The following is a 10,267-nucleotide window of genomic DNA, read 5'->3' on the forward strand; positions in this document are numbered from 1 at the left end:
TTAAAGCCAATTTGGCCAAATGGATCTTTCTTAAAACACTAACACATTCTAATTAAAACTGACTTTATCGTCAAACCTTAAGTTCGTTATCAAACATATATTGTAAAGTCTTACATTACTTATGTCCTCGATAGTAAGTGACGTCTCACTGATGCATTTCCATTTCGATAAATATGCATATTCTAGTTTGTCCACGTTCCGAGTGTGCTAATTCTATTCCTTCAAACAAACATGTTCAAGGAGTTGATCATTACTTTTAGCCATATTCTTTAATTATTCACTGTCGGTTTTTAGGCATATTTTATGGCTAAAAATTCAATATTTATATGAAAAACTACAAAACACAAGACATTAGTCTAAAGCTTATCAAGGTAATCATAATTCCAATGCGAGTGGAACACGTTCAAGGACGATGAACAAAGTTGTAGCATTTACCGCTCCTATCGTTAAATATATTTTCGAACATTAAAAACCACTATGTACACTTGTAATATTTAAAACAAATTACAGTCCATTACTATTTTTATACTTAGAACTCTAGACAACAAAAGTCCAACTAAGTTGAATTAACAATTGATAAAAAATGAAACATTTATAATAGTACCAATGTTTTTAACATTTTAATTTGTGGACTAGTTTTTTAATTTAAAATATCAACCGATATTAGAATATTATCTACATTTGAGACTAACAATTGAATTTACCAAGTTTCATGAAGATTTGATAGATCACATGGTATTTGGAATGTTTGAAATTGGTTTTATATTTATTGTTGTATTTGTGTGATGGGTAAATATTTCACCTACATACCTGGTTTTTAAATAAACATGGACCATATTTTAATTTTGAACCTTCGTCTAGACCTTAATATGACAAACATGTTAACCAAATTCCATGAAGATTATAAAATTCAATTAATGTTACATATCAATTTCGAACAGTTCAACCACAGACACCAAAGCGCATTCCTGCAAGGCTTTTTTGTATTATTATTTATGTGGAGCGTGTGATTTGTTTCTTATGTATCCGACTGTGTTCATACATTTGTATGTTCAACAACATGCATCAAACAATGTAGTGCATTGGTTCTGGGATTTGCTATTTGCATCCAAAATTTACAAAGCTAATACCTAGTGTTAAATCAAATACTGTTGCGCCTATGCCTTCAGTGACATCGGCTACAAGTTATGCTATAAAATCATCAAGCTTCTTCAAAGTTAAATTATACATTTGATCTTTAGTATTTTATTTCACAATTTGGACTTGCTTACGCTTATATATCATGATAACACATGATTTTATTCATTGCTGTACATAACTTCTCATGACTTTTTGCAAAATATACTGTTTACGTGTTGTTGTTTTTTCCTTTTCTTATAAATATAAAAATCATCCTAAGATGGAAATAAAGATAAAAAAAATTTGGAAATACTGATTCCCATCGCAAAATCAAATCGATCAGTCCTATTCAGAAAAATATATGTTTTGAATTGAAGGCACCAAAAACAGCTTAAAGTCACATAAGTCAAGCGCAAATCAAGATATTGTCTAGATAATATAGTATGACATTCAAAACGAAGTTATTCTAGCGTATGTTGCTGTATTCACGTATTCACGTACTGATGTCTCGCAGATGTTAGTTACATACGCGCATTTTCAAATACCATAGCTTAGTGCATGTAAATGGTAAATAGGTCTTTTTGAAAATTTAAAATGAGTTTTGTCTTAATGTGCTAGATGATATCTTTTCACAAACGACACTTCTTTCTATGTTCAACATAAGATAACGCTAGTTGGACACGACACCATAACCTGTTTAATTTACTTCCATACTGAAGAATAAGTGACCAATAATAGAACGTTGATTATTTTGTACGAAACTTGACATGTTGCCAGTCGTCAACCAATTTCTCAATTGAACAATTGAGGGTGTACTTTTTAATGTTAATAAACTTCGCCAAAAATCTCCACTGGTTGAAATAGCTACTTTGGCTACTAGTCAATTGTAAATCATGATTCATTGATGGACAAACGTTAAAGCATTGACACAGTCAACAATGCGGTCAGGTTGACTATCTCAGTGTTGCTAATTAATAACAGCCCGAAAAAGGACAACAATTATGTCAGTAGTAAACAATGACATTTGTTTTGTAAAACATATAGTTTTACATTTGGTGATTTGTAATGTACAAGTTAAAATTTCCAAATATTCTGTAAAATTCATAAATAAAATGTACCGGAGGTATATGTAAAATATGTGAACCCGGTCACCGGTAAACCTTTTTAATGCAATAGCGTGTTTATGTTATTGGTTGACAGTTATCGAAATACATGAAATCTTCAAGTTAACTATAATTTTAAAGCTAGACCTTATAGGTTTGCATTCGTTTTACTACGAAATAATTGATTGTATTTATTTTTATATTAGGTTTGTTTCAATTAGAACTTTTCTTATTGTTGAAATCTTTAAACTTAACCTTCGCATCTTTCTTGATATCGAAATGACCGATCAGAAACGTCTCGAACTTGTTTGTGTACGTGACACCAAGTTTATGAATGCATTGCCCACGTGTATCAAAACTGAGCCGCCAAATATATTGCATCACCAGTGATCGTGGAAACAGGTTGAAACATTAGGAACAAATATCGGAATTCATTTTACAGCAAATGTTTTGTTAAAGGTTTGTCAATTATTTTCGTAAAATTAATCATTAAGCGTTTCGAATTATTGCAATTGAAATGTACCTTTTGAAGTAATGAAAACATGTGCAAATAAAACAACGGTTTTCTGTTCTTAAAGTTGCATGTGTGTAGTCTAGTTTTGTTAGAAATTTGTATTTGCCGCAGAGTGTTTGTCGAATGTTTCATTTATCATGTCATTACAATTAATTGACTTTGATGTTTAATTTATGCCTCATCCTCATTTATAGCATCTTACTTAGAGCATCAGCCATATTTCATTTACATTTTATATTCTTTGATTGTAACCCACATTTTACACTTGGAGCCATGATTAACTGGTACAACCTACTTAGATGAATATGGGAATGATACTTTAATTAAATAAGTATATTTTATGGTTTATTTGTTTATGGTAAAAAAACGTTTCAGCTCATCACAATCCTGTGACAATCAAGCAAATCATTTTATAAATGTAGTAAAAATATTTGTGTTTTTATTCAATCATTCCCATAACAAATCATTTGTTTTTCGCCCATACCCATGAAATTTGTCCACGAAACAATATTAGTGCAGACTTTTATATTAGATGGTTTGTCATTTCAACACATCTGGTCTTTTACATACTGTTTCGTCCCTCTATATACAGGTGAAATATTTTTAAACATATGTAAGGTTGTTTTGCTGATGGTGGTGTTTTTTCTTCGAACATATTTGCTGAGAGCATGTTTCATGCACAACAGCCATGGAGTTGTATGTTGTTGGCATGAAAACATATGCATACGTTGAAAATTAATTAAACATTTAAATACCACTCATATAACTGAATACAAATCTTTAATGGGAATAGCTTAAAACCGATTCAAATGCTTGAATTGCCCGTTAGTGTGTGTGTGTGTGTGTGTTGGGGTGGGGGGGGGGGGGGTCCGTATAGACACAATTGAATATAATAAATAGCAATGCATACATTTTCTGTTTGTGGTACTTTAAGGCTTTGCAGTGAATAAATGTTGGTATAAGTGAGGGATTGGTACCTGGATAAAATCCCACAATTGCGGCAAAACTAATATGTATCGACATCCCTCATGACGGCATTCTTAAAACTAGGTAATATTCATTTATACTACATCGGCGTTTGCAGGCGTAGTTCGGTCACAATTAATGATTTATGCCGGTTACGTGCAAAAATATTTACATCAGTCATGAATTGATTTGTACATCTGTTAAATTGTAGCTGGAGACCAAATCTCAAACAGCTATTGTGAACGACTGTTAAACTAAACTGATCGTAGGGCTTGCTTAATAATCAGCCTGGAAGCTGCCATTAATTTGGACGCGTACTTATATAGCACCCTGCAATAGGACCACATAAGAACCCTCGTTTGTGAATCAAAATAGCGCTGTGAGTAAAAAATAGAACAAGTATACCAATAGATAAAGATCGGGAAATGTCAAGCCCCGCTTCCAAGAAGTCTATGTGTCTTTTTGCGGCTCATTTTAGCACAACTGACAATTTAGCATCATTCTAACAATGAAGAACTTGATGACACGATATATCTGCGTATCGTTTCATTGGTGAAGTTGTATAGCGTTCAAAAGACAACGCTACCCCGGCAGTCGGTGAAGGCCTGTGGCGAAAATGCCCTAATCAAATGGCTCGTGGTTATTCGAAGTGAAACCCATCCTATTCCAGACTATTCCACTGTAGCGGACCAAGGTCATAAAGTTCTACCTTGGTTGCATGTTAAGTTTCATCGATACAACCTTGATGCATAGGATCACACGTCATAAAACTCGGGCAAATCAAGGATATTTATCTGCCATTCAAACTTCAATCATATACGATATAACAGCGTATGCAATATGTCATGGTAATTTTGTGTTTTTACTTTGTAGCATTAAAATGTCAAATTGAATATCAGAAACGTGTACAGTTAAAATGGTCTAAAACTAGAACTATCAAATAGTAAGTCAAGTAACATTTAGCGTGATAGCCACATATTATCCAGTATTAACATCTTAGTACAGGCGTTTTTGTAATTAAAATAATAATTTCTCTGTATATACATGATGCGTTCTTTGTTGTCTCTTTTGGTGCGTGTGGTTTGTTGTTTAGAAACTAGTGATGGTTTGGTCAGTTAAAGAAGAAATTATTCATGTTCAATACGATGTCGTGTATACAAACATTTTGTGTTTTTCAATTGCCTTGACAGGAGAATGTTTTATTGCTGATTGTTGTGAATAGGTTTGTGTTGTGCGAGAAGTATTCATGGTTGAAATAATCCCGGATTATGAAAATTATACTTTGTTCGATCCTTTTTGCTCTTTTATTTGACTTTCTCTGTAATGTAAGTGGTGTTTTCGGGTAGATGCATTCAAATAAAGGTTTTTATCATTATTATAGAAAAAGGCAAAAAACATACATTATTTTTGATAAACACGTACCTCATACAATTCCATACAGGGCAAAACAAAATAATATATAATACATGATATCATGCGAAAAGGACAATAAAACAAACTTATATACACGGAACACTTTGAATTACTTTTTTCAAATGAATACACGCAGTGTCTATAGGCTTATAGAAATATAAACACAATCTTCTGTCTTTGTTGGCTTAACTCTTCTCCTAACACATAGTCTTAGATGGTTTAAATTTATACGTTCAGCGTCCGCTGCTGACACTCGCAACGTCCGTGATAAACTCCTCACACGTCACCTCCTGCGTGGATTTCTTTGGCATCCAATGTCTCAATTTTACGCACATTAATTCATATTTTATTAATATACGCTTCAACTATAAAAAAAGTCTCCAAATGTTGGATGTGACACTTTTTTTATTTCATCGAACTATATGTTTGACCGAAAATTTCATGTATTATCATCATTTAAAATATATACTTTGTGTATGCTTGTTCATTGTTTTGCAAGTCTCTTTATCTTTTTTGTTATACACTTCTAACTTATTTCTCTACACATTCAACATACAACACTTCAGATTGAAAAAAATGCTTTTTCTAGCGTTTTATGTATATGACAACCATACATTTCCTTAATGCACTAGATTCGAACATTTTCACCGATTATTTTTAAGGAATTCATGATGCATCAGGCAGGAAGTCAGCAAGTGCAAAAACCAAAAAAATCTGAGATATCTATAAAAATAATATCTCCGCGTGCAGATATTGGACTGAATTTTAAGTAAACCAACACTTAATTATTTTCATCACTCAGACATAAATAAAAAATGATCTGAAGTAGTATTCGCAATATTAAATATAGAGAGGGCATCCTGCATCTAATCCTGTAATTTTGGATTTATTTATAACGTACCTTCTATGACTTAAAGAATTACTCTCTCTCTCTCTCTCTCTCTCTCTCTCTCTCTCTCTCTCTCTCTCTCTCTTGATCTCGATCTCGATATTATGCATATTGTATTATATTTGCTTGGTTTCTTTTCAGAATAACCAGTTATGTCATCGACGTTAGACGGACAACTTTGAGAAATCATGGGACTCGGTTATCGTTTACTAGTTCCCATAGTTATTCTTTTGTCGGTTTTCTTGGCGTTAACATGCGCCAGGCGAGGTAACTTTTGTCAAAGTGTAGGCTGGATTGGTTGTGTGAATGTTGGGTGCGGAGACGAGGGAGAGGGGGAATGTATCAATCTTGGATATCCGCCGCATAACAACTGTGTCTGTGTTATACGATTTCGGCGATAGCAGTACGTATTGGTCTTGGATTAAACGCGGAATGTATTGAACTGATCATTTGCAAAAAACGGTGTAATCATTAAATTTACGAGGACAAGGGTGAACTCAAAGTATTCAATCTCGTACGTATGGACGTGGGATACATATCCGTAATCTATTTCATTTGCTTTCGGAGATATAAGTTACTTGAGGCTAAAGAATTCACTAGTTCAATGTATTGCATTGTGAAAAAAAGTCACAAATATGTTTTCATCATTCTGTTTCAAGACTGCAGGGTCGGCGACTGAAGGGAAAACCTTCACCTAATTTTGAAAATGGATGCGTGAAAAGCTAAATAAATCAGACAACTCAAGTACATCATAGAGCAATAAAAAAAGTTCATATCAGACGCTACCAAAAGGTGCATTATGTCAACAGACACAATGTCAAACGCGCAGCTTCACATTTGTTTCTCTACCTCATCAATTTATGAGTTTTGCTCGGTCTAAATCGGACACATTATTCCTTTAAAAAAACATGAAGTGAAAAAAATATGAAGTGATAAACTTACGTTAGGACAGAGCTGTAACATGCAATGTTTTGTGTTGAAATTGTGTTATGTCAAATTATTCTTAATTTGTCACCATGATGTAAACTTAAATAGGAAATTACGAATAAGACAGTAATAAAAATAAGGAACACGAGTTTTGACAAAATTGTAAAAAGGGAAGCAGGCCGAACTTGTTACCTTTTTTTACATGTTTGAGTTGTCGAAAAATGACATTGATTTTAAATGTGTTAACATGTAGGGAAGGGAATTGCTATGCAAAAGCTTTTTTCGACTGAAGGCTTTTGCTGATATTATCTAAGAAAGATTTTTATTATTTTTTTTCATGTCGGTTCAAGAACCAGCTGCACAAAATACATCCTTCGATAAAAGGTGTTCGGCAAAGCATTAGTTTAGCTTCAGAGGTAGACGGACGAATATTGTGGTAGCTTTGGGGTGGTTTCACCGTCATCATCGGTGTTTTCGGCCATAAATCAAAAGCTGTTTAAAATAGTCCCATAAAAAATGTTTACGCAAACAAAACGCCTATATAAAGCACGACCAAATCTTCTGGTTTCAATTACTATGGAGGTCTGTCCCTTTTTGACAGACATTAGACGCTCGCATATTATTTAATTCATCACATAAGGGCAACTTTCCTCTAGCATTTAAGATGAAAGAACCCACAAGGTTCACACCCCTCCCCCCACTTAAGTTCATTCCTTGAACCGGTCATGGATAATGTCCAGAATCTGTCCGAAGAAGAAATGGCATCCGTACCAAGATTTGCTCTTTGAAACAATAATTTAGAAAGCCAATAGTTTAATCAAATATTTTGTTAAACAAACAGGAAAATACTGATTGCCTTTATCAAAACAATTTGATCAGTCTAGTTTAAGAAACAATGTATCATATTACCATATTTTGACAAACAAAATAATATTGACGTTAAAAAATTAATTTTTTGTTGGTGTATGATATAACTAGGTTTACGGAAATCATATAATAGTATTCGTGACCTATAGTGTTGTCTTTTGAAGCGCATAATATAGGTTTGAGCAAAAAGATTAATTTTAATGCTCTCTCATGTTTAACTCATTTGACTATAATGATAGAAACAGATAAAAGGCACAGATTTCTATACAGATAACAAAATATTTGACTGCATAAAAAAATAAAAATATTAAGTACTACCTCAACGAATCCCTTGTTAAAAAAACGCAAAAATATCGATATAATTGTTTTATCTAAACACAAATCGTATGCTTTCGTTTTTGTTTCGATCATTAAAGTCAAATGAGTTAAACATAGCAATGCATTAAAATTAAAAATATTGTTTGGCCTCAACCTATAGTGTGCGGCTTTATATTCAAAATAAACCGCACAAATGCACACGAAGTTTAATCGTTTAAATGAAGCATTTAACAAGAAACAATCCTAAAACTCCAGGATCAATCCTTAATTTTAACAAATGCTGTACAAACGTATTCTCATTATTATGCAAAATAGATTCAATTTAAGACTCATGACAGCTTAGGTTACATAGGAGGTGCGCTATTTAATGCTGGGATTATATATAAAAGCTTAAGTATGAAATTCAAATCGGCTTTAATTCAAACATATTTTTGCTGTCTAGCCGGTGGTTTGACACGGGGTTGCTCGGTACTTGCGCACACTTTTAAATACCTTAATCAGGGCACTTTAATAGTCGTAGGGGTGACTTAGTGCTCTGAAAGGTAGGTTATTTCATATGGTAGATGTTATCCGTTCACACAAACACCAATAATTCAGATGTTCACTTTACGATAATCTAGATGCCCAATCCCATTTGATTATTTCTTACTGACAGACAAAGTGATCGATACAATTATGATGTACATTAATTGCCAATCAAAAATCAATCTACGAAGTGGTATTTTTGAAATAAAACAAAAGCACATGTCTTGTATTTCATCGTCAAACAACCTCAAAATGTTGAAATGGAATCTTTGGCGAACTGAAGAACATTTAATAATCATGTTTAATTAGTAGACGAACGTTGGGGTATGGCTACAGTCAACAACGCACGATTGAATGTTCGGCCAAGTTTGCCTTTTCAATGAAATGACCGGCGTCATTACTGCTTTAAAATATCGCAAACAGGCAGCCATAATACTTTTTAATCGTTTGTATTCAGCAAATCACAAATCATCCCCAAATTGACCGCTAATTGAACCGCATACATTAATGTTGTAAACATTACATGTTTTACAAGACGGATTATGATTATTAAGTTTTGCGCTTGGAATTTCGAAATATTCGTTTTAAAAAAAGTACAAATAAACTGTACATAAAAATGGTATGTAGTCGGTCACCAATATTTTAAAAACAATTAATAGAATGACGTGTTTACTATATTGAATATGTTTCGAACTGCAACAACCTAAAGATAAAAGCATTTGAAAGCTGACCCAAAATATTTAAAAACAAAATATTTAAAAACAAAATATCGCATTCTTAGTTTTATTTTTAACGTTTTTCATTCTAACTAATAAGATTTTAACTTTAACTGCATGTTTCTTGATATTTAAGATACAAATAAGAAAAAAACTCAAATACGCTAGTTGTTTATTAATAAAATGTGTATGGTTGAACGGGTCCGCCACATGTATTGCATCACCCTTAGCGGTCGTGGAAACATTCGAAACACCAGGAGCAAAATCAGGGAATTTATTAATACGTAAAACTTATACTCCTTCAAAAGTTTGTCAACTATGTTCGTAATTTCACTGATTAAAGGTTTTAGAATAATTTATGAATTCAACTTCTGACTTTTAACGTAATGGGAAAATTAAGATGCCGATGCGATTATTTATCTTTTTCTTTCTAGTTTAAATGCACACGAAGTAATATATTTTCTGCATGTACGTTTTGTTAGTGATTTTTCTTGTCTGAGTTCGTCTAAGGTTCCTTTTATGTTTGCGGTAATATTTAATTGATATATAATTTGAATGCTGAAACATATATTCCTTGAATCAGTTTTTGAGATACATTTACTTTACTTCATTTCAGAATATAACCTATATTTTCAGCCAATGAAATTGCAGATTGGCAATCATTAAGTTCTAACGGGGGCGTTGTTGTCATCGTGAAAATGTATTGAAAAATGGAACATTAAATTAAGTAGTTAAAAACTACTCCCATTACTGAATACAAATAGGTACATTTCATGATACGTATTCAGGCGCTTACGTCACAACGATCAGACAAAATCTCTCGTTTAAACTTGTATTCGAACGGCAAAAATCTAAACCATTCAACCAACAAATTCGGCTTGTAAAAGGATGATCAATATTGAATTAAAAA

The 10,267-nt window shown here is 32.8% G+C and overlaps 1 long non-coding RNA gene across 1 annotated transcript; it reads left to right on the top strand.

Annotated features, from left to right (window-relative positions):
* Positions 1 to 2,587: 2,587 nt before the first annotated feature.
* LOC128235300 (uncharacterized) lies at positions 2,588 to 7,076 on the top strand. Its single transcript, XR_008261181.1, has 2 exons — positions 2,588 to 2,681; positions 6,146 to 7,076. It is a non-coding gene; the product is annotated as an uncharacterized LOC128235300 (long non-coding RNA).
* The last annotated feature ends 3,191 nt before the right edge of the window (positions 7,077 to 10,267 follow it).

Source organism: Mya arenaria, chromosome 5 (assembly GCF_026914265.1).
Source record: "Mya arenaria isolate MELC-2E11 chromosome 5, ASM2691426v1".
In the NCBI taxonomy this organism is placed as follows: Eukaryota; Metazoa; Mollusca; class Bivalvia; order Myida; family Myidae; genus Mya; species Mya arenaria.